Genomic DNA, 26,319 nt, shown 5'->3' with positions numbered 1-26,319 from the left:
ATAAGATTTTAACAAACGAAACTTATTTTGATAAAAACATACAACAAAAACAAAAGAAAACATATGCTCACTTTCCTCAAAAGGATTTCTGAACACGACCTCTCAGCACTTCAGGGACGAAGATTTTTAAGGTTGTGTGATAAAAAAACAACAAGAGGTGGCCGTTTGTACAAAGCCAGCCTTCCAAAGTTTCTTTTGGGAACATTTGGCTATTTTTTATATAAGCGGCGTCACCCGTCCTTATGACAGAAACACATACTTGGGCGTTTTTGCTATTTTATCAATTTTCAAAAATGGGAGGTTGGACCCGACGGAGGATGCCTACGTATCTCACATCCTATGAGAATCAAACCCGCGTAGTTCGAGTAGATCAAGAATAAAGTAAATAAACTATTTATTATTTTTTGAATTTGTGAAAGAACTGCTTTAACGGAATAAAGGAAGTATTATTTTTGGATTTTTGATTGATTTTCTTTTTTGAAAGAAATACTTCCAAAAATTCCTTTTCTTTTGATTTGAACTTTGAGAATTTCAAAAGTAAAAGGAAGATATTTTTTTTCCTGAATTTTCATTTGTTTTCTCTTATTCTAAAGAAGAAAGAAAATATTTTCTGGAATTTTACCTTTAATAAAAGAAATGCTTCTAAAAATATTTTTTGAATTTGAATTTCTTTTCAATTTTTTAAAGAGGAAGGGAAATATTTTCGGATTTTTTATTTTTTTATTTTATTTATTTTATTATATATATATATATATTAACAATTAAAAAGACTTTCTAAAGAAGTCAATAATGGAAAATATTTTTGGATTTTTTGTTTTGAGAATTGGGAATCTAAAAACTTTTCTAGACTTTTTGGCAAGACAAATATTTTTGCAACAAATAAAGATATATATACATTTTTGGAAATAAAGAAAAACTTTTTGGATTTATATATATATTTGCAACAAATAATAAAACCACTTTCAACGCCCAACTCTTTTTATTTTATTATTTTTATTTTTATTTTGGCATTTTCATAAACAAATAAATAAATAAAAACCCATTTTAAAAACAAGACTCTTTTCCATTTTCATTTTTATGGCAAGACAAACTATTTTTTTGATTTTTTTTTTTTTTTGGAAAAACAAGACAGGACAACTACTCCTTTTTTTCTATTTTTCCTTTGCTTTTAATAAAACAAACTAATAAGACATTTTTTCATTTTCTCAAAATTTTGGCAGAGTTTTGACAGTATTTGTGTATTAGGTTTTTTCAAAAATAAACAATCAATTCCCTAACCGCTATTTCTCTTCTTCTTTTTTCCATCAATTTCACAATACTCCTAATATTCAAACACCGGTCAGCATGCGGGCGCGAGACAAATAAATGCACGGAAAACAAATAGGATGCATCAGGATGGTCTTTTCATATCAGGTTGCTAGTCCTAGACGGACCCAACCCCTGTGTTGAGTCCCCTAAGTCAAATGCAACGTGATGCAAATAAGCGTTCCTACTAGGGATCCGGCATGAAGTCACGTTATTCTATGTTCAAAACCTGGGTCGGTGTTCTAGACAGTGTACCCGAGCGGACAACTCGAGTTGAGGAAGGAGCTCCTTTCCGGGAACCAAAAGGCCAGCCGGCTTAGAAACTTTCCGAGCCTCTTTTATTTAGGGTATGACACTAACAGAATAGGGAGTCTCAACCAGTAAGCACATCCCCGGAGGTAAGAAGAGAAAGGTTTCGGCACAATTTATATACAGTTCAGATAATATCAAAGCGGTAAAAGCAGCATTTAGCACATTAGGCTCAAAACATGTAAAAATCAGATAAAGCCAAATATAACAATTTATCTAAGCTCGAATTTCTAACCCTGAACCACTGGTTCTGGGTCGAGCAAAATAATTTCCCAGCAGAGTCGCCAGAGCTGTCACACCTCCTTTTTACATACCCGCGAGGGTACAAGGGAGTTTTTCCAATTAAAGGACAATCGAAACGGGATTTGTTTATTTATTTCAGAGTCGCCACTTGGGAGATTTAGGGTGTCCCAAGTCACCAATTTTAATCCTGAATCGAGGAAAAGAATGACTCCATATTACAGTCTGCGCACCAGAAATCCGGATAAGGAATTCTGTTAACCCGGGAGAAGGTGTTAGGCATTCCCGAGTTCCGTGGTTCTAGCACGGTCGCTCAACTGTTATATTCTGCTTGATTATCTGATTTTATACAAATATGAACTTATGTGCAAATTTTATCTTTTAACCGCTTTTATCATTTACTGTTATTTTTATCAAGAATTGCAACATCGTGGAAAACACACCTCGAACCACGTTACAATCAATGTACCCGTGGTTAGAGCTACATTTCAACTCTGTTGAGATTGGGATTTGGGTCACATAAATGTGCACCCGATTTTAGGAAGATAACATTATTAAATACGCGCCTAAAGCAACTAGCGTATCATTATTTTGGGAAGGCCGTGGAATTTTGCTAAAACAGTCCATCCCGAAGTCTAAGCAATTTTGAAACAAGTATTTACTGAGGGCCCCGCGATTTTGTATTTTTCGGCAAGGCTCATCTCATTTTTACTTTTAAGGATAAACCTACAGCAACTGCATTTTTTCTATTAAATTTGTCTCTAAAAAATAAAAGAAAATACCCCGATTAATTACATGCTGAAAAGGTGTAACTTATTAGTTATTAGTTTACGGCTGACATAAATGAGAAATTGCAGGAGAGTTTGTACAAAGAGGGATTGCTTTTTTTCTATATTCTATTATTTAACAAAACTGAAACATGAGGTTGACGCACAATAATATCGAAACAGATTATTTTTTTTAGATGAAGAAATTAGACGTATGCAACCTTATTTATTGACGGGCATGCACATGAGGTTCAGTTAATGATTCCTTACATACTTGACACTAAAAAGAACGAAACAACTGAAACCGAACCTATCTAACTTAGTGTGATATTGCTATATGTATGACTACACGATTTTTTCCTTTCTTGCTACACCTAGATTGCCTAGTATGCCTTCGAGATATACATTATCTACTGATGAGTTAAGGTTAAGCAAATGTGATTACTGCATTCATTTCAACAGACCTTATATGAAACCATTGTTGGCCGAGTATCATTACTATCCAGCTAGCTTCTTTCTGACTAACATACAACGATAGATTACCAGACCAAACTCCTTATGGACTGAAAACTATTTCATTACATAGTTTGAAAACCAAACTTTTCATGTTAAACACACAAATATTCTATGCTACAAACAGCAGGACAAGGGTAACATATTACATATTAATGATACACAAAATGGCTCAAGTACAATCAATAAAAAATTCAGTTTATAGCTTCAACTTCTTCAGGTGTGTATTCATGCTTCAAATGTCAACTTCAAACATGGAATTACATCGATTAAGTATGTGTACCTGGATTCAGATAACCAAACAAAAGAAAAGGAAGGGAGTCAGCAGCAAGCAACCAAGCAGCAGTAACACAGCAATGCAAACAGCAACAGTGTAACCTCTAGCCCAAGAAGCCCAACGATAGTTCAATAATGATAACCCAAGGTGGTCGAGCACCACAAAGCAAACCCAGAAACAGAGTTGCAACCAGCAGGAAAGACCCAGAAGACTCAATGCAATAGCAACAACAATCCAGTAATCAAAAAAAAACTCGGCAAATAACCAACAACTATTGGCAAAGACAGCTTGACCAACTTAAACTTTTATACAGCTTTCAGACAGTGTTTGGTTACAATATTCTGAAATTTTCTTTTTTTTTTCCTGTGAAGACTAAAAAATGTCCAGCCCCTTCTTAGCTAAAAATACCTCTATTTATAATCTGAAAAAGAAACCCCTAAGGTCTGCCTGGAATTTCACAACCCCCAGGTCTGCCCATCCTTCACTTCCCATGCCTAAACATCTTCTTGATGCAAGTTATTTGGTTCCCCATGCTTGGCCTTATTGCTCTAATCAAGAGTCATGGGTTTTAAGTATTCATTTTACTCCCATGCTCCTATGTTTTGTCCCCACTAATACTAGTTTAATAGTATTTCTGATTTAAACAATTGACAGCCCATTAATCCTGCACATTTAATCAGTTTTTTCCCCAACCAAAGCTACCCCACAGACCCTTGATCATTGCTGCCTTGCCCCACCCTTTCATTCTATTGTATCTGCCAGTTATTAATCATTTGAGAACTAGTTCGAACCCCTCCCACAGCTAACAAACAGACCTATAAACAGTCCAACACAACCCTTCAACTAAATCAGCCAGTAAGAGTTAGGTCGTTCGTCATTTTAATACTGTGAAACAAACGACAACATGTGTCGAGTCGACTTTGCGAGTTATAACGTATACTAACTAGTCGCTGATCAACTAAACTCAACACAGAACAACTGAGTGATTCAGGCATTTTCTGTCAACAATGGAACTTACAAAACTTAAATATTTGACGACGTTACTCAAATCGACTATACGAACTATTATACGTACCAATTAATCGACGAACAACACAGACTAAACAGGGCACCAATTTATTTCAAAACTCGGGGCATTTAACATGGAATTTACGAAAACTTAACTAGTCGACAACATCAATCGAAGCGAATAGACATCTTATAACACTAAATTAACACTTAAGAAAAGAAATCGACCAAACAAAAGGGTCTTTGAAGGTGGACAGAAAAATAATCAAAAATCCAGAACAAATCCACGAACATATGCATAACACCTAAATAAAAGGAAAGAAAGGACGATTACATCGGAAACTTACCTCAAAACGAAACAGGTTTGGTTTTTAGGGTTCTTGACTCAGATTTGGGATTCGAAGAGTTCTGCTTATATTTGACCGGAACCAAAGCTGATTAGGGTATGAGGGATGTTAGGGGAGTGACTGAGGTGAATTTGGGACTCATCCGGTGACTTAGGGTTTCGGCTCGAACCTTCGAATGATTATTCGAGACGTTCCAGGAAGATTCGATCCAAACCATTACCAGATCGGGGTTAGGGGTGGTCTTGTGTCTTAAGGGTGTTAGTCCGGTGGCCATCGGCATTGTTGCCGCCGGGTTCAGGTGAAAGAGAAGCTATGAAGGCTGCTAGGGTTTGGGTGTTAGGGTTGGTCAGGGAGACGATGAAGCCGGGGGGTGTTTGGATAGGGGGCGGGGTAACAAAGTTGGGCTTTATATTTGATTTAGAGGTTTAGATCCTGGCCGTCGGATCATGTGAGATCAAGGGCCAGGATCTACTCATTAAAGAGGGAAGACGTCGTTCGAGGGTGATGGTGGGTAAAACCGGGTAGGGGGATGGACCCGGTCATGTTAACGGATCTGGGGGTGTGATCCTGGCCGTTGATCCCTTTGAGATCAACGGCCCAGCTTAACCGGGACAAAACGATGCCGTTTGGACACCTTTAAAGAGACGGACCATTTTGCTCATTGGGCCAGCTCGTTTTGGGCCTATTTTTGTTTAATTTCCTGGCCCAAAACTGAGTATCCTCTTTTCTTTTCCTCTTTAATTTAAACAAAAACTCTTAAATAAAACAAAATAAATTTATACACCCACAAATTAACATTTAATAAAAAATCAACCAATGACAAGAAACACTTATGCATATATTTTTGATTTTCTTTTTCTTTTGGAGTAATTTCCGTGAAGCAAAAATCACGTGCTTACAGGGCTCAGAAACATCCAGCCTCACGAATTGATTGGCCAAAACCTGAATATCCAAAGCAAGCGGTCTATCACCAAGCTATACTACCCATACTGGCTGACTTCCTACTCCAAGAATCGGCCACCATATTGGCCTTTCCCGGATGATATAAGATGGTGATATCATAGTCCTTTAATAGCTCCAAACACCTCCTCTACCTCAAGTTTAGCTCCTTCTGCTTGAATAAATACTGCCGACTCTTGTGATTCGTGAACACCTCACATGCCACGCCATACAGATAATGCCTCCAAATCTTTAACACGTGAACAGTGGCTGCCAACTCCAAATTATGAATATGATAGATCTTCTCATGAATCTTCAACTGCCGCGAAGCATAGGCAATGACCTTGTCATCCTACATCAACACCGCACCAAGTCCAATACGAGATGCATCATAATAAACTGTATAAGGCCCTAAACCTATGGGAAAAACCAATATTGGTGTCGTAGTCAAAGTTGTCTTGAGCTTCTGAAAGCTCGCCTCACACTCGTCCGACCCCTTGAACTGGGCACCCTTCTAGGTCAACCTGGTCATCGGGGTTGCGATAGATGAAAACTCCTCCACAAACCGACGATAGTAGCCTACCAAACCCAAGAAACTCCGAATCTCTGTAGCTAATGCTGGTATAGGCCAGTTCTTGACCGCCTTGATCTTTTTCTGATCAACCTGAATACCGTATGCTGATACAACATGACCCAGGAATGCAACTGAACTCAACCAGAACTCGTACTTCGAAAACTTGGCATACAACCGACTATCCCTCACAGTCTGAAGAACCACTCTAAGATGCTGCTCATGCTCCTCCCGGCTACGAGAATAGATCAAAATATCATCACCGAAGACTATCACGAAAGAATCCAAGTAAGGCCTGAACACTCGGTTCATCAAATTCATAAAAGATGCTGGGGCATTTGTCAACCCGAATGACATCACCAAGAACTCATAATGCCCGTACCGAGTGCGAAAAGCTATCTTAGGGACATCGGATGCCCTAATCCTCAACTGATGGTAGCCAGATCTCAAGTGAATCTTCGAAAATACCTTGGCACCCTGAAGCTAATCAAACAAATCATCAATCCTTAACAATGGATACTTATTCTTGATTGTAACCTTGTTCAACTGCTGGTAATCAATACACATCCTCATCGATCCAGCCTTCTTCTTAACAAACAACACCAATGCACCCCAAGGCGAAAGACTCGGTCTAATGAAACCTTTCTCAAGCAAGTCTTGCAACTGCTCCTTTAACTATTTCAACTCAAGCAGGGCCATACGAAACGGTGAGATAGAAATGGGATGAGTGGCCGGAGCCAAATCAATGCAAAAGTCAATATCCTTGTCAGGTGGCATACCCGGCAGGTCTTAAGGGAATACCTTAGGAAACTCATGAACAATAGGCATAGAATCAATAGAAGGAACCTCAGCACTAGAATCACGAACATAGGCCAAATAGGCCAAACACCCCCTTTTGACCATACGCCGAGCCTTTATATTTGAGATAACACTACGGGTAGAATGACCAGGAGTCCCTCTCCACTCTAAACGAGGTAAACGCGGAAAGGCTAAGGTCATAGTCTTGGCATGACAGTCCAAGATAGCGTGATAAGGTGATAACCAGTCCATCCCCAATATGACATTGAAATCAACCATGTCCAAAAGAAGCAAATCTATAAGAGTCTTAAGACTTCCAATCATAACTACACATGAATGATGGACTCGATCTACCACAATAGAATCACCCACCGGTGTAGACACATAAATAGGAGCACTCAAAGAATTACTAGGCATGACCAAATACGGTGCAAAATAAAACAATACATAGGAGTATGTAGATCCTGGATCAAATAAAACCGAAACATCTCTACTACAAACCAGAATAGTACCTGTACCTCCACCTCTAATACCTCTGCCTCCACCTCTAGGACCTCTACCTCCACCTCTAATACCTCTACCTCTACCTTTACATCTACCTCTAGTAACTCTACCTCCATCTCTAGCTAACTAAGCAGGCTGAACGAGTCGCTCAATGAACCTCCTCACTCTCTCTCTCGGTGGGAAGTATGATAAGAGCATGACAAGCCAAGTCGATGAATCTGGTCTCATATTGAGTAATAGTCATAGAACCCTGCTGGAGACGCTCAAACTGTCTCCGATAGATCTCTCTCTGAGTGATGGGGAGAAACTTCTCCAGAAATAGCTGAGTAAATTGCTCTCAAATCAAAGCTGGTGATCCGGCTGGTCTAGCCAAACAATAATCTCTCCACCAAGTCTTGGCGGACCCAGACAAGCGAAAAGTAGCAAAATCGACCCCATTGGTCTCCACTATCCCCATGTTCTTGAGAACCTCATGACATCCATCCAGATAATTCTAGGGATCCTCAGAAGATACACCGCTGAAAGTAGTAGTGAAGAGCTGGGTGAAACCTATCCAACCTCCGCAAAGCCTCCGAAGACATAGTTGATATATCACCGGTCTGTGCTGTTGTTCGACTGAAGAAGCGGTATGTGACTTCGCCATTCGTGAAAGGAAAAGAGTAGAGGTTTCAATTTAGCAGTGAGAGAACAAAATCACATGACAGAGAAGAATGGAAGTGAAACTTTTAGTAACTTTGTAGCCTCTAGGGATAAATACAGACGTCTTCGTACTGATCCCTCAGACTCTACTAAGCTTGTCTTTGAATTGTAAGACCTATGTAACCTAGAGCTCTGATACCAACTTGTCACGACCCGAAGTCGTGATGACGCCTACTAGTGAAAGCTAGGCAATCCAACCAACTGAACTATTTACCGTGTTTCCATCTTTAATCCGATAACAGTTTAGAGCCAATAATTAGATAACAACAAAATTGAATAAACAGAAGACCGCATTGTAAGGATTTAAAAATACTGCTAATACCAATCCATAACAAATCTACACAAGACTGACGTCACAACTTCACAGACTGTCTAGGAATACTACAAATAAAGGTCTGAAAGAAATAATCACAATATAAGACTCACGGGCATGCTTGACACCAATGTATATATACTTGTCACCATACCTATACGTCGTACTCAACAAATACCACATAGCAAATAGGACTCGACTCCTAATCCCTCAAGGTAAGGTTAGACCAAACACTTACCTCGATGCCACGAACACAATTCAAGCCTTAACTATCGCTTTAGCTCTTGATTCTACCACCAACACGCTCGTATGTAGCCACAAGTTACTTAATTACATAAATAAACGCTAAATGAATCAATTCTAATGCATGAAAAGAAGTTTTCCAAAGTTTTACCCAAAAAGTCAAAAATTGTCTCCACGCCCACATGGTCAAAACCCGAGGTTCGAACCAAAACTCGATTACCCATTCCCCCACGAACCCAAATATATAATTTGTTTTGAAATCGAACCTCAAATCGAGATCCAAATCCCCAATTTTTTGAAAAACCTAGGTTCTACCCAAAACACCTAATTTCCCCCATGAAAATCATTGATTTTGAGTTGAAATCACGTGAAAAAATATTAAAGATTGAATAGAACTAGTTAGAAATCACTTACAATCGATTAGGAAGAGAAGTTGCCTTTGAAAAATTGCCCTAGAGAGTTTATGTTTTGAGAAGATGTGAAAATGGTTGAAAATGCGTCTAAGTTATGAACTTACAGGTTGCAGGTCTCATAATTGCGATCAGGGTTCGCAATTGCAAATTCAGACTTTGCTAAGCTCGCATTTGCGAGGAAACTTACGCATTTGCGAAGTCAGAATTGCGAAAATACAGTCACATTTGCGGTAACAGGCCCCAAATGGGGAGCATCGCATTTGCGAAGGGAAATCTCGCATTTGCGAGGAAGGGCTGGCCTGGGTTGTTTCGCATTTGCAACTCAGCCCTCGCATTTGCGAGTCAGGCTTCACAAATGCGAAGCCTGCAGGCCTACAATGAAACAGCTGAAGCTTGCATTTTTTCAAGTCTACAATCCACCCCGTAGCCTATCCAAAACTCACCCGAGCCCTCGAGGCTCTAAACCAAACATGCACACCAACCTAAAAATATCATACGGACTTGCTCGTGCATTCAAATCACCAAAATAATATCAACAACTATGAATTTAACATCAAAATTATGAAATTTCTTAAGAACTTCAAATTTTCCATTTTTTCTCAAATACAGTCCGATTCACGTCATTTGAAGTCCGTTTCTTACCAAATACAAACTCATCTTAAATTACATATAAGACCTGTACCGAGCTCTGGAACCAAAATACGCGCCTGATACCATCAAGGTTTAAACACATTTCACTTTAAAAAACTCATAAATATTCCAGAAGATAATTTTCTTTAAAAATTTATTTCTCTGGCTTGGGACCTCGAAATTTGATTCCGGGCATACGCCCAAGTCCCATATTTTCCTATGGACCCTCCGAGACTGTCAAATCACGGGTCCGGGTCTGTTTACCCAAAATGTTGATCGAAGTCAACTTAAATTCATTTTAAAGCCAAAATTCATCATTTCTCATAGATTTTCACATAATGGCTTTCCGGCCAAATCAAGGTGAGATAGAAAGAGGTTTTAAGGCCTCGGAACACGGAATTTGTTCTTAAAATATGTACTATGTCAAGAATTGGTTGTGTTCCTTTGTGATGTCCTGGGGGTATTCTTGTTGTTGATATTGTGTTATGGTATGTTTACCTATATGAGCTTTACCTCATGAAAGTTGTGAGAAAATGCCTTACGTGCTGTCCATTCTTTTCCTTACATCTTTAGCTGGTATGATCTATGTTAGAATACTTTCACAAGTATACACGTAGCTAAATACTCCTATTGGTTAAGAAATTTTCCCCTGGTATTGTTAAGTATAGAGGTACACCCTCGTTTGCTTGTCAAATATGTGAGAGTGGCCTAGTTAGTCAGTGATTGTCAACATGATCATAAGGAGTGATGAGGGAATAGGACGCCAAGTGTTAGGGTTCAGGTATTGAGACCAATGAGCTGTAATTTTGTTCGAGGTTCGGTACTTCGAGGAGTTGTTGGCTAAGACCTTATGTGAAAACTTTCGTAGTTTCTGAGTTATTACTTGCCTTTACTGTGTTGTGATTTGGGATTTGGGTTTATGTTTCCGATCGCTCTTTTATGTCATTATTACGGTGTTTCCGTTGTCACTTGTTGTTTTCTTCCATATTGCGATTGTTGTATTGTTAGCCATATCATGTAGCCTTTATATAGACATCATGTTTTGTTGTTCCTATGCTTATATTTGTACAGTTTATTGGCTAGTAGGTGTCTTGACTAATCCTCGTTACTACTCTACCGAGGTTAGTCTTTATACTTATTGGGCACCGCTGTAGTGTGCTCATGCTACTCTTCTGCACATTTTTTGTGCAGATCCAAGTATTAATTGTTAGTAGCTGAGAGGATCGTTGCTGAGGAGACTTAAGGTAAACCTATTGCTGCGTTCGTAGGCTTCAGAGTCACCTTTCTATTTTATATTCATATTGTTGTACTTGTTTCCATACGGTTGTGTTTAGAAGCTATAGTGAAACTCAATAGAGCTTATGACTTGTACTATCGGGTTTTGAGAATGATAAATTTTGTAGAGATTTCTGCTTTAAGACTGTTAAATGTCATTTATTATTGTGGTATTTCAGTATAAGTTAGGCTTACCTAGTTCCTAAGACTAGGTGCCATCACGATACCCAAACGGAGGGAAAGTTGGGTCGTGACATTTACTGTGATATTTCATTTTGCCTTATTTCATTTTATATATACCAGAAGGTCCCTGACCTAATCTCATCACTACTCGACCGAGGTTAGGCTTGACACTTACTGGGTACCATTATGGTGTACTCATGCCCTTTCCTACATATATTTTTCGTATGTAGATCCAGGTTCATCGTACCAGCCACATCACTAGTTGCAATCGATGTTGCTTATTGGAGACTTCAAGGTACATATACCCGTGCCCGCAGATCCTCGGAGTCCCCCTCTATCCCCCTATGTTCATTTTTCCCTCTTTCTGTAGAATGGTGTATATAACAGTTAAGACTTCTTAGTATCTTGTGACTTGCGGGTTTCCGGATTTTGGGAATTGTTTGGTGTATTTCAAAAGTGAAAAATATATATGTCGAGTGGTATTTAGTTGCTTATTAGATATTGTTACTGTTAGTTGTTTATGTTCTAGTTTTTATCTCATTTCTACAAAGTATTAGGCTTACCTAGTCATAGAGACTAGGTGTCGTCACGACAACGCACGGAGGGAGAAATTTGGGTCGTGACAAAGCCAAATCACACAACCATATTTCCAAGCATTGAATCACTTAAACCAACCAGCACATAATAGGAAGAAAGAGTTGCGTGGGATAGTTTAGGTTTTAGGGAGTGACTAAAGACCTAAATCCTAGTGTCTCAGAGTTCACAAGAGCCTCAAATGGACCCTGAGCAGTGGTCGCACTAGGGAGGTCAGTAGTAAGATCCTTGGTAGCCTTGGCTTTCAGCCGGCTAAGAATGATAGGTTCAGGATAGCATAGGTAACAAATGGGGGGAAGTGGATAATGGATGAGGGACAGAAGTTGGGGGATACACTTATAACCTAAAGTAGGCATAGCCAAGTTGAGCATACAGAGTAGCTAATCAAGCAGGTCACAGGACTTAGAAGCAGGTTCAGCAGGATTTCAACACTTAGCAAAGCAGCACATAACAACCACATATTGAAAGAGTTAGGGGAGAAACAAGTTTGCAAGATTTGATAGAAGTTATCATGCACGGATACACGATACTAAACAAATGAAACCTAAGAAGTCCAAATTATGCTAAGTACACATCCTAGTGTCATAAGACAGGCATGTTAACTCTCATCAAGAAGCAACACTATATTGAGATATGATGGGGGCACACATTATGACAAGCCAAGTAATCACTGAAGGAACAAAGAATTAGATGAGACATACGGAGGGACATATTAGCAGGGAAAAAATATCATAGTTGATAGAAAAGGTCTTAACACAGATTAAAACACATTATATATGCAAGACAAACATTGTAGAGATTCAGAGCAGTATGAAATATAAACTCATGCCAAATGGAAAACATAGGCATTCCAGTATTAACCAGTAGACTATTTAACCAAAGAAGGTCCAGATTTTGACAAGGATTCATCCAAATATCATGAAAAAAAATAGTTCAAACATGGTAAGAAAACAAGTTGAAGTAACTGTTAGGATCTCAGTCAATAACTAATGGGGTATGGGATCAAGTGAGCATGTTGAGTGACACAAAAACTGGAAAACAAGTCATAGTTAACATAGGAAGTTCTAATACAGGTCATTACAAATGTGAAGCATTCATTACAGATATTCGGGACAAAACAAGTAAGCATACTCATGAATATTCAGGCACCAACACACTAGTTAAACGAATTTAAGGAGGTCAGATTATCCAAAATTAGACTTAAACAATCTCAGAATTAGAAGCATTAAGAGAAGTTAAATGCTAAAGAGATTTAAAACAAGTGAAAGTTAATAGAGTCGTGCATAAAAGTAACCTAGAAACACATTAAGCCATGGATTTCAGAGGTGAGAACACATGCAAATCAAAGACACATAAGGATGAAATTGCAAAAGTCAAATGGCTTACCAGTTAAACGGACAACAATAAAGAACAAAAGATCCACAGGAACACAGAACCTCAATGCGTCAAAGTTCCCAAGAGCTTTAAAAGAACCCCGGGCAATGTTCGCATCAAGAGAAAATTCGAACAGTAGATTCTCAGTTGCCTTGGCTTTCAGCCAGCCAAAACAAAGTACAAAACAAGATAATGAAGGAATAGCATACCAAAACTTCAAGTTTTAGTGAGATTATATTGACTGAAAGTCTGTTTTAAAAGGGAATGGGGAGGGGTTTATATAGTGACAGAAGTCGGACAAGTAAACAAGGAAATAAACTTATTAAACATGGATAAAAAAAGAAATCAAGTAAACATGGACGAAGAAAAAGGGGAAATCTTGCATGCAAGTCAGTAGAGTAACAGGAAAGGAAAAGTATCAAACTCCCAAACCTAGTTAGGTTTTTAAACTCAAAATCGGCCAACTGGTATGAAGAATCACATTCATCTTGCGTATATGGACGAGATATCACCCAAATCTTCAAGATTGAGTCGATTCTCGTCCGATATAGAGGTGGTATTTGCCAAAATTAGGAAAATACCTAAGTAATACTAAAATCGCGTAACCAGTACCCAAAGGATCCATATATGGTAAACAAAACGAGGTCGAATCCCATTATTAGTGGGATTAGGAGAGGGAATTAAGGGGAGGCGGCTAGGGTTCCTCAGAAAAGAGAAGGGGCGGTTGAGAGCGTTCAGGGGAGGCTGTAAAGAGATGAAACAGGTCTCTAGGGTTTAGGTGGGGAAGTAATTAAAAGTGGGGGGGCGAACGAGGACCGTTGATCTTGAAAGATCAACGACTAGGATTAAAAAGTGAACAGGGTGGGTCGATTAAAATGGGTACCGACTGGGTTTTGTAAAGGGGCCGTTTGGCCTTGGGCTGGGGGTTCTGGGCTAAGGTGTTGGGCCATTTTTGGTCCAAAAAATTGCTTTAAAGATTGGGCCACCCTTTTAAACACACATACTTTATCAAAATAATTTATAAAAATGATTAGTAAATAAATAAAAATATTTTTTATGCACTAAAATAATTTAAAATAATGATTTAGCATTATAAAAATATAAAATACTATTTTGACACAAATAATATAAATAAAAAGCGTTTGTGTATGAATATAGGCTATTTCTTGCAAAATTGTGCAAATAGCTTTTAAAGATGCTAATGGAATTATATGAAATGAAGTAAAATATTTAAAATATATATTATAGGTGCAAATAATAATTTTAGGTAACTAAGTCATCACAAAATAATTTGAAGGAGTAATTAATAATTATTCGAGTAATTTAAATGCAGAAAAAAATTAATTTTAAAGATTTAAAATTATGAAAAATTATAAAAAATGCTTGTATAGATTTGCAAACTAAATAATGATGCAAAATTAATGTTTTGAAATTATATACATATTTTAAGAAAATATGAGGACAAAATTGGATATCAACAACTACATGCCGAGGGAGTTGTAATGATGTTTGTGTGTCTTGATTGATACATATCCTGAGATTATATTATCATTTCTTAGAAATTGTATAGAATTATTTACTCCTAGCTCGGACACAAAGGTTTTAAACATGTGGCAAAGAGTCACTTTTCAACGTTGTAACTGAAAAATATAGTAATTATCATGTGGTTGATTGTTAAGAAAGGAGCTTTTGTTCGTTTGGTCTTTAATTTGAGATAATTGAATGAAATGCTCAGTCAGTGGTTTTGTAAGTTATAATTTCTCTTTTCTTGATTTTCATTTGCTAAAGTTCGAACTGTTTCTTCTTCCAACTAACTAAACAAGGCAATGTTTAATTATTGCGCCATGCAACTTTGTTTCTCTCTCTCTTTTTTTTGGGTAACATGTTAAAATAGTGAAAAGTTGTTAGAGTAAAAAATTTCAACTTTTTAAGGAAATAAATTTTAAAATATGTACTTAAATTAAAGAATAACATGTATGTAAATACAGTGTACACACTTTTACCATACATGCAAAGCATTAGTTTTTTTATTGTAAAATAAAGATAGATGTTCGAATAGCATGTAAAAATATTGATAAAGGAAAACAATATTTTGGTAATTTTTCTCAAAACAGAAAAATGGTATATTTGCTACTAAAGATCTCAAAAGTTTGTTAAAAATATTTTGTATATTATTTTTAATAGTGTTAATCGTTGCTTTTGGCATGCTGAAACACTTTTTGTTTTCAACGACTAGTGCTGCTACCTTTCCATCTAAAGCTTTTACTTCGACTTTCACCTTCTTGGAGTGTTGAATAAACATCGTAGTCGAACTCTTAAATCTTTCCTTTAATTCCAGCTTTAGTAGAATTCTTAGTTGATCTTAACGGAGATTAACCTTGAGGACTACCTCTGTTATCATGTACCTACACTTTTGATGTAAATTAAAAATGTGCAAAACTTTCATTTTCTTAAATACCCTGAGAGTTTTTAGTTGGTAATTTTTATAAAATGGTTTTTCGAAATTTTCTGATACTTATACAACTGCGTGAAGTGCGGCTAATTCACTAGTGAATAAATAAATAATGGAAACATCAACTTTAGCTAGCAACTTTGGCTTAATCAAATTAGATATCAGGAAGAAGCTAAAGATGAATGCCTATTAGAAATATGACTGTTTTTGAATAATGTGATTAGGACAAGTGTTTTTCCCTTAGTTTATAAATGTGCCTTTCTAAGTTCAAGGAGAATTTATTTGCTTCTGCATGATCTTCAAATTTGTGGAATATTTTGTTATACAACCGTCCTTTTTTTGTGGACAAGGCTTCCTCCTCCCCTTTTTTTCTGGCATTAAGTTTTTATTTTTGAAGATGTTATAATATCAGTATGACTTCATATGCTATTTAATATTTACGGAACTTGAACATGTCGCTTAAAACAGAGAGAATCTATGGTATAGCCGCCTTAAAAATTAATAGCGTACATATTAATAGCGTGTATAAAAAATATATTTTTATACATAATCAGTACATATTATTGTATATTTGTTTAGCAACTATTACTAGTTAAAATCTCAAAAATTCAAATTGTGTTTGTAGAATTTACAAGGCTTCTGACCCAAAAGGTCATCACTTGTTTTAAAAAAATAAATTCTATGTTCCGAGGCCTTAAAAACGTCTTTCGGTCTTACCTCGATTTGCGTGCGTAGTCTGAGCGTGCAGCCGAAAAGCCATTACGTGAAAATCTGTGAAAAGTGATGAATTTTTCCTTTAAAATAAATTTAAGTTGACTTCGGTCAATATTTTGGGTAAACGGACCCAGACCCGTGATTTGATGGTCCCAGAGGGTTCGTAGGAAAATATGAGACTTGGGCAAGAATTATGATTGTTCTACGAATTGAAATCATTGGTGTCAAGCATGCCCGTGAGTCTTAAATTGAAATCGTTGTGTTCTTAGTAAGTACTACGAATGCCTAAGTTGTTGATTTTCTGTGTTGGGCAAGAATTATGATTATTCTCGTGGAAGTTGCTTATGGTTGAGTATTGGTGCTAGTTGAGGTTTCTTTTGTGAAGTTAAATGTTGGAACAAGTTCGGTTATAGTTGACTCCCTTGCCGGGACGAATTTACTTATATTGTCGATTCCCTTGCCGGGATAGTGTAGTTTCCTTATTGTTCCCTTGTCGGGGCTCTTTTTGTGATTGGTGTTGAATTGTATATTGGGATCGGGTTGCAAGCCGCAATAATATTATATTTGGATTGGGTTGCACGCCGCAACAATGTTATATTTGGATCAGGTTACACGTCGCAACAATATTTTATTTGGATCGGGTTAAACGCCGCAACATTATTATATTTGGATCATGTTGCACGTCGCACCAGTGATAAATGATATGGATCGGGTTGCACGCTGCAACAATATTTATATGATTTGGATCAGGTTGCTGCGGCAACAATAAATGATAAAAGTGGTTATTGATTGGTTACGGTTTCCTTATTCTTTCTGCCGCAAATTTTAAATTGTTCTTTATGCTTTTCTCCTGAGTTACTGTTGGTAGATGACATCCCTCCCTAGCATGTCCCCCTCCCATCCTTAATTGTATATTTCTATTTTATTTTCTGTTATGTATGATATAACTGCACAAGTTTATTTGGTAGTCTGGTCCTAGCCTCGTCACTACTTCGTCGAGGTTAGGCTAGGCACTTACCAGTACATGAGGTCGGTTGTGCTGATACTACACTCTGCACTGTGTGCAAATCCCGGAGCAGCAGCATTCATACCTTAGCTTAGGTGGCTACATTTAGTCCAGTTAGAGATTCTGAGGTAGTCCTGTAGGCGTCCGCAGGCCCTGGCGTCTCCCTCTATCTCTTCATCCCGTTTCATATACTTATTTCAGAAACAGTGTATTAGCTATCTTTCAGACCTTGTTTGTAGTAAATTCTAGACCGTCTGTGGAGTTGTGACACCAGTTTTGGGTAGACTTTGTTTAAGATGTTGTACTGGATATATATTCAGATGGTTTTATCGTTTTCTTCCGCTTGTTTTAAATTTCCGCTGTTTATTACTGTTGTTTCCCACTTGTTAAGGAATTAAATGAGGAAAAGGTAATTTGTGCAAATGGTCGGCTTGCCTAGCTTTCACTAGTAGGCGTTATCATGACTCCCGAGGGTGGGAAATCGGGGTCGTGACAAGTTGGTATCAGAGCTCTAGGTTACATGAGTCTCACAATTCACAAACAAGCTCGATAGAGTCTGAGGGACTGGTACGGAGATGTTTATATTTATCCCTCAGAGGCAACAGAGTTAGGAAAAAACTTCATATTTATTCTTTCCCGTCGTGCGGTTTGGTTTCGCAATGCTGACTGAATTTCTATGTTGTTCTTTCGCAGATGGCGAGAACACGCGCTTCCTCATCCTCCGATCAACAGCTCGATCCCCCAGCAGCAGCTCCCACGAGGGGCAGAGGGCGAGGCTAAGGCCATGCTAGAGGCCGAGGTAGGGGCAGAGCTCAGCCCAGAGCAGCAGCACCAGCGGCGGAGCCTCAGGTTGACTTTGATGATGAGGTTCCAGCCCAGACAGTTTCGGTGGGCCCAGCTCAGGTCCCAGAGGGGTTTATTGCTACCCTAGTACTCCAAGATGCTCTGGTCCGTCTAGTGGGCCTTATGGAGAGTGTCACCCGAGAAGGCTTGCTTCCTATAGTACCAGCTGTCTCCCAGGCTAGAGGAGGAGCCTAGACTCCTGCTACTCGCACTCCGGAGCAGATGGCTCCCCAGTTTTAGACTCTAGCAGCTCAGCTAGTTGGAGCAGTTCAGCCGGGTGTGGTAGCTCAGACCGGTGATGGAGCAGCTATGTCTGCCAATGCTTTGTGGAGAATGGACAGGTTCACCAAGCTCTTCACTACTACTCTCAGTGGTGCATCTTCTGAGGATCCCCAAGATTATCTAGACAACTGTCATGAGGTTCTCAGGAACATGAGGATAGTGGAGACCAATGGGGTCGACTTCGCTACTTTTTGCTTGTCTGGATCCGCCAAGACTTGGTGGAGATATTACTGTTTGACTAGACCATCCGGATCGCCAACTTTGACTTGGGAGCAAATTACTCAGCTATTTCTGGAGAAGTTTCTCCCTAACTCTTAAAGAGAGATCTATCGGAGGCAGTTTGAGCGTCTCCAACAGGGTTTTATGACAGTCACTCAGTACGAGACCAGATTTATCGACTTAGCCCGTCATACTCTTATTATACTTCCCACCGAGAGAGAGCGGGTGAGGAGGTTCATTGAGGGACTTATTCAGCCTATTCGACTTTAGATGGTTAAGGAGACAGGGAGTGAGATTTTTTCCAGGAGGCGGCCAATGTGGCCAGGAGAGTTGAGATGGTTTTGTCGCAGTGGGGTGATCAGGGGTCTGACAAGAGGTCTCGTCATTCAGGCAGATTTAGTGGAGCCTTTTCTGGGGGCAGAGATTCGTATGGTAGGGGCCATCCTCCTAGGCCTTTTCAGTTAGCACTTCAGGTTTCTCACGATGCTTTAGGTGGTCGTGGTCGTGGTTCTCATATGCAGTATTCTGATCAGCAGTCCTATAGTGGACCACCAGCTCCTATCAGTGCACCGCCGCTCCAGAGTTTCCGGGGTGGTCATTCTGGTCACCAGGGTCAGTCTCAGTTTCCTCAGCCGCAGGTCTCAGGTGGATGCTTTGAGTGCGGTGAGTTTAGTCATATCCGGAGGGCTTGTCCGAGGTTGGTGGGTACTCAGTCGTAGCAGCAGGGTTCTCGTGCTATGGTTCAGGAGCCAGGTGTTCCACAGCCCGCTTAGCCAGCTAGAGGTGGAAGTGGAGGTAGAGGTGGAGGTAGAGGTATTAGAGGTGGAGGTCAGGCCGCTAGAGATGGAGGCCATCCAGCAACAGGCCGTCCTAGAGAGGTAGTTCAGGGTAGTGGGGTGCAGCCCCGATGTTATGCTCTACCAGCTAGGCGTGAGGCTGAGGCTTCCAATGCAGTTATCACAGGTACTGTTCTGGTTTGTAGCAGAGATGTTTCAGTTTTATTTGATCCATGATCTATATACTCCTATGTGTCATCTTATTTTGCACCGTATCTGGTCATGCCTAGTAATTCTTTAAGTGCTCCTGTATATGTGTCTACACCGGTGGATGATTCTATTGTGGTAGATCGAGTCCATCATTCGTGTATAGTTGTGATTGGGGGTCTTGAGACTCGTGTAGATTTGTTACTTCTGGACATGGTTGATTTTGACGTCATATTGGGGATGGACTAGTTATCACCTTACCACGCTATCTTGGACTGTCATGCCAAGACTGTGACCTTAGCCTTGCCGAGTTTACCTCATTTAGAGTGGAGAGGGACTTCTGGTCATTCTATCCATAGTGTTATCTCATATATGAAGGCTCGGTGTATGGTCGAGAAGGGGTGTTTGGCCTATTTGGTCGATGTTCGTGATTCTAGTGTTGAGGTTCCTTCTATTGATTCTGTACCTGTTGTTCATGAATTTCCTGAGGTATTTCCTTCAGACCTACCGGGTATGCCACCCGATAGGGATATTGACTTCTGCATTGATTTGGCTCTGGGCACTCAGCTCATTTCTTTTCCGCCGTATCGTATGGCCCCTCCTGAGTTGAAATATTGAAGGAGCAATTGCAAGACTTGCTTGAGAAAGGCTTCATTAGACCTAGCGTCTCGCCTTGGGGTGCGCCGGTGTTGTTTGTTAAGAAGAAGAACGGATCAATGAGAATGTGTACTGAGTACTGGCAGTTAAACAAAGTTACAATCAAGAATAAGTATCCATTGCCGAGGATTGATGATTTGTTTGATCAGCTTCAGGGTGCCAAGGTATTTTCGAAGATTGACTTGAGATTTGGCTACCATCAGTTGAGGATCAGGGCATCCGATGTCCCTAAGACAACTTTCCGCACTCGGTACGGGCATTATGAGTTCTTGGTGATGTCATTCGGGTTGACAAATGGACCTAGTAGCTTTTATGGATTTGATAAACCGAGTGTTCAGGCCTTACTTGGATTCGTTCGTGATAGTCTTCATTGATGGTATTTTGATCTATTCCCATAGCCGGGAGGAGCATGAGCAGCATCTTAGAGTGGTTCTTCAGACTTTGAGAGATAGTCAGTTGTATGCGAAGTTTTTAAAGTGAGTTCTGGTTGAGTTCAGTTGCATTCTTGGGTCATGTTGTATCAGCAGAGGGTATTCAAGTTGATCCAAAGAAGATTGAGGCAGTCAGTAACTGGCCTAGACCAGCATCAGCTACAGAGATCCGGAGTTTCTTGGGTCTGGCAGGCTACTATCAACGGTTTGTAGAGGGGTTTTCGTCTATTGCAGCACCGATGACCAGGTTGACCTAGAAGGGTTCCTAGTTCAGGTGGTCGGACGAGTGTGAGGCGAGCTTTTAGAGGCTCAAGATAGCTCTGACTATGGCATCGGTGTTGGTTTTGCCCACAGGTTCAGGGTCTTATACGATTTATTGTAATGCATCTCGTATTGGACTTGGTGCGGTATTGATGCAGGATGGCAATGTCATTGCATATGCTTCGCGGAAGTTGAAGATTCATGAGAAGAACTATCTGGTTCATGATTTGGAGTTAGCAGCAATTGTTCATGCGTTGAAGATTTGGAGGCATTTTCTGTATGGGTGGCATGTGAGGTGTTCACAGATCACAAGAGTCTTCAGTATTTGTTCAAGCAGAAGGAGTTAAATTAGAGGCAGATAAGGTGGTTGGAGCTATTAAAGGACTATGATATCACCATCTTATATCATCCGGGAAAGGCCAATGTGGTGGCCGATGCTTTGAGTAGGAAGTCATCCAGTATGGGCAGTCTTGTTTATATCCCGGTCGGTGAGAGACTGTTTGCTTTGGATATTCAGGCTTTGGCCAGTCAGTTTGTGAGGTTGGATGTTTCTGAGCCCAGCCGTGTGTTAGCTTGCACAGTCGCTCGTTCTTCATTATTGGACCGTATCCGAGATTGGCAGTATGATGATTCTCATTTGTGTGTCCTAAGAGACACGGTGCAGCACGGAGGTGCCAAGTAGGTTACCTTAGGAGATAATGGAGTTTTGAGGCTGCAGGGTCGAGTTTGTGCGCCAAATGTGGATGGGCTTCGAGAGTTGATTTCAGAGGAGGCCCATAGTTCCCGGTACTCTATTCATTCAGGCGCCGCGAAGATGTATCAGGATCTGCGGTAGCATTATTGGTGGAGAAAAATGAAGAAGGATATTGTTGCATATGTGGCTCGGTGTTTGAATTGTCAGCAGTCTAAGTACGAGCATCAGAAGCCTGGTGGTTTGTTCTAGAAGATTGAGATTCCTGAGTGGAAGTGGGAGCATATCACTATAGACTTCGTTGTTGGACTCCCACGGACTCAGAGGAAGTTCGATGCAGTGTGGGTTATTGTTGATAGGCTGACCAAGTCAGCACATTTCATTTCTGTGGTAGTCTCCTATTCTTCCGAGAGGTTAGCTGAGATCTATATCCGGGAGATTGTTCGCCTTCATGGTGTGCCCGTGTCTATCATTTCGGATCGAGGTACGCAGTTTACCTCACATTTCTGGAGATCAGTTCAGTGAGAGTTGGGCACATAGGTTGAGTTAAGCACAGTGTTTCATCCTCAGACGGACGGGCAGTCCGAGCGGACATTTCAGATTTTGGATGATATGCTCTGAGCTTGTGTCATTGACTTTGGAGGCTCGTGGGATCAGTTTTTGCCTTTAGCAGAGTTTACCAACAACAACAGCTACCAGTTGAGTATCCAGATGGCCCCTTATAAGTCTTTGTATGGTAGACGATGTCGGTCGCTGGTGGGATGGTTTGAGCCGAGAGAGTCTCGGTTGTTAGGTACGGATCTAGTACAGGATGCCTTGGACAAGGTCAGGATCATTCAGGATAGGCTTCGTACAGCTCAGTCCAGGCAAATAAGTTATGCCGACCGTAAAGGTTCGTGACTTGGCATTCATGGTCGGTGAGCAGGTACTGCTTCGAGTGTCACCTATGAAGGGCGTGATGAGATTTTGGAAGAAGGGCAAGCTTAGCCCTAGATTTATTAGCCAGTTTGAGATTTTTTATCGAGTGGGAAAGGTGGCATATAGACTTGCATTGCCGCCGAGCTTATCAGCCGTGCATCCAGTGTTTCATGTGTCCATGTTTCGAAAATATCACGGTGATCCATCCCACGTGTTAGATTTCAGCATTGTCCAGTTGGACAAGGACTTGTCTTATGAGGAAGAGCCGGTAGCTACTCTAGACCGGCAGGTTCGTTAGTTGAGGTCGAAGAGTTTTCCTTCTGTTCGTGTTCAGTGGAGAGTTCAGCCTGCTGAGGCATCGACCCGGAAGTATGAGTCCGATATGCGGAGCCGTTATCCCCATCTTTTCCTCGACTCAAGTACTTCCTTATTATGTCCATTCGAGGACGAACGATTGTTTTAGAGGTGGAGAATGTGATGACCCAAAAGGTCATCACTTATTTTAAAAAAATAAATTTTGTGTTCCGAGGCCTTAAAAACCTCTTTCGGTCTCACCTCAATTTACGTGCACAGTCCGGGCGCGCAGCCGGAAAACCATTATGTGAAAAACTATGAAAAGTGATGAATTTTGCCTTTAAAATGAATTTAAGTTGACTTCGGTCAACATTTTGGGTAAACGGACCTGGACCCCTGATTTGATCGTCCCGGAGGGTCCGTAGGAAAATATGGGACTTGGGTGTATGCCCGGAATCGAATTCCGAGGTCCCAAACCCGAGAAATGAATTTTTGAAGAAAATTATTTTCGGGAATATTTATGAGTTTTTGGAAATGAAATATGTTTGAAATTTGATGGTATCGGACCCGTACTTTGGTTCCGGAGCCCGGTACAGGTCTTATATGTGATTTAAGTTGAGTCTGTGAAGTTTGGTAAGAAACGGACTTGAAATGACGTCAGCCGGACCTTATTTGAGAAAATTGGAAAAATTTGATGTTCTTAAGTGATTTCATGATTTTGATGCTAAATTCATAGTTGTTGATATTATTTTGGTGATTTGAATACAGGAGCAAGTCCGTATGATATTTTTAGGTTAGTGTGCATGTTTGGTTTGGAGCCCCGGGGCTCGGGTAGTTTTGGATAGGCCATAGAGTTGAATTTTAACTTAAGAAATTGCAGTTTTTTCAGCTGGTATGATCAGATTTGTAGGCTTCGCAAATGCGAGAAAATCACCGCAAATGCGAAAGGGACCTGGTCTGCCTTGGGGTCGAAAATGCGAAGCAGTCATCGGAAAAACGATGTCGCAAATGCGAAAGGGCCATCGCATTTGCGAAGTGGTCTGGATTTCCCCAGTGTCGCAAATGCGACAGTTTTATCGCAAAAGCGAAAGTTGGTCACAAATGCGAGAGTAGCAGACTTCTGGGTTCGCAATTGTCACAATTGTGATACCTGCAACCTGTAAATTCATAACTTAGACGCATTTCAATCATTTTTCACACTCTTTCAAAGCCAAAACACTCTTGGGTGATTTTTCAAAGACAATTTCTCTTCCAAATCGATTGTAAGTCATTTCTAACTAGTTTTCTTCAATCTTTAGCATCTTTCCACATGATTTCAACTCAAAATCAATGATTTTCATGGGGAAAATTGGGTGTTTTGGGTAGAACCTAGGTTTTTTAAATTTTGGGGATTTGGACCTCAATTTGAGGTCCGATTTCAAAACAAATCATATATTTGGGTTCGTGGGGGAATGGGTAATCGAGTTTTGGTTCGAACCTCGAGTTTTGACCATGTGGGCCCGGGGGAGATTTTTTACTTTTTGGAAAAAACTTTAGAAAACTTATGTTCATGCATTAGAATTGATTCATTTAGCATTTATTGATGTGATTAAGTAATTTGTGACTAGATACGAGCGAATTGGTGGTGGAATCAAGAGGTAAAGCGATAGTTGAGACTTGAATTGTGTTCGAGGCATCAAGGTAAGTGTTTGGTCTAACCTTAGCTCTGGGGATTAGGAGTTGTGTCTTATTTTCTATGTGTTATTTGTTGAGTATGACGTATAGACATGGCGACGAGTATCTATATGTTGGTGTCAAGCATGCCCGTGAGTCTTAAATTGAAATCGTTGTGTTCTTAATAAGTACTATGAATGCCTAAGTTGTTGATTTTCTGTGTGGGGCAAAAATTATGATTATTCTCGTGGAAGTTGCTTATGGTTGAATATTGGTGCTAGTTGAGGTTTCTTTTGTGAAGTTAAATGTTGGAACAAGTTCGGTTATAGATGACTCCCTTACCGGGGCGAATATACTTATATTGTCGATTCCCTTGCCGGGATAGTGTTGTTTCCTTATTGTTCCCTTGTCGGGACTCTTCTTGTGATTGGTGTTGAATTGTATATTGGGATCGGGTTGCACGCCGCAACAATATTATATTTGGATCGAGTTGCACGCCGCAACAATGTTATATTTGAATCGGGTTGCACGTCGCAACAATATTATATTTGGATCGGGTTGCACGCAACAACAATATTATATTTGGATCGGGTTGCACGCAGCAACAGTGATAAATGATATGGACCGGGTTTCATGCCACAACAGTGTTTATATAATTTGAATCGGGTTGTGCGCCGCAACAATAAATGATAAAAGGGGTTATTGATTGGTTACGGTTTCCTTATTCTTTCTGCCGCAAATTTTAAATTGTTCTTTATGCTTTTCTCCTGAGTTACTGTTGGTAGATGACATCTCCCCGTAGCATGTCCCCCTCCCATCCTTAATTGTATATTTCTATTTTATTTTCCTCTATGTATGATATAACTGCACAGGTTTATTTGGTAATCTGGTCCTAGCCTCGTCACTACTTCGCCGAGGTTAGGCTAGGTACTTACCAGTACATGGGGTCGGTTGTACTGACACTATACTCTGCACTATCTTGCAGATCTCGGAGCAGAAGCATTCGGACCTTAGCTTGGGTGGCTGCCTTCAGTCCAGTTGGAGTTTCCGAGGTAGTCCGCAGGCCCTGGCGTCTCCCTCTATCTCTTCATCCCGTTTCATATACTTATTTCAGAAACAGTGTATTAGCTATCTTTCAGACCTTGTTTGTAGTAAATTCTAGACCGTCTGTGGAGTTGTGACACCAGTTCTGGGTAGACTTTGTTTAAGATGTTGTACTGTATATATATTCAGATGGTTTTATCGTTTTCTTCCGCTTGTTTAAATTTCTGGTGTTTATAACTATTATTTCCACTTGTTAAGGAATTAAAATGAGAAAAAGGTAATTTATGCAAATGGTCGGCTTGCCTAGCTTTCACTAGTAGACGCCATCACAACTCCCGAGGGTGGAAAATTCGGGTCGTGATACTTCTTCATTTTCCTTTGGCAATGAAAGTATTCGTTCATGATGTTTTTACATTTATATACAATTTTCATAGTGATTGGACAAGGATGTTCTCAAGTAGGTGAACAACAACTTACAAGGGTATGATGTGAGAATTAACATTGATTAGAGATTTAATTCTTGTCTTATATTCACAAACTAAATCTCCATACAACATCATTAACTAAAT

This window comes from Nicotiana sylvestris, chromosome 9, assembly GCF_000393655.2.
Source record: "Nicotiana sylvestris chromosome 9, ASM39365v2, whole genome shotgun sequence".
Classification (NCBI taxonomy): Eukaryota; Viridiplantae; Streptophyta; class Magnoliopsida; order Solanales; family Solanaceae; genus Nicotiana; species Nicotiana sylvestris.
Note: the sequence above shows the minus strand (reverse complement) of the source record.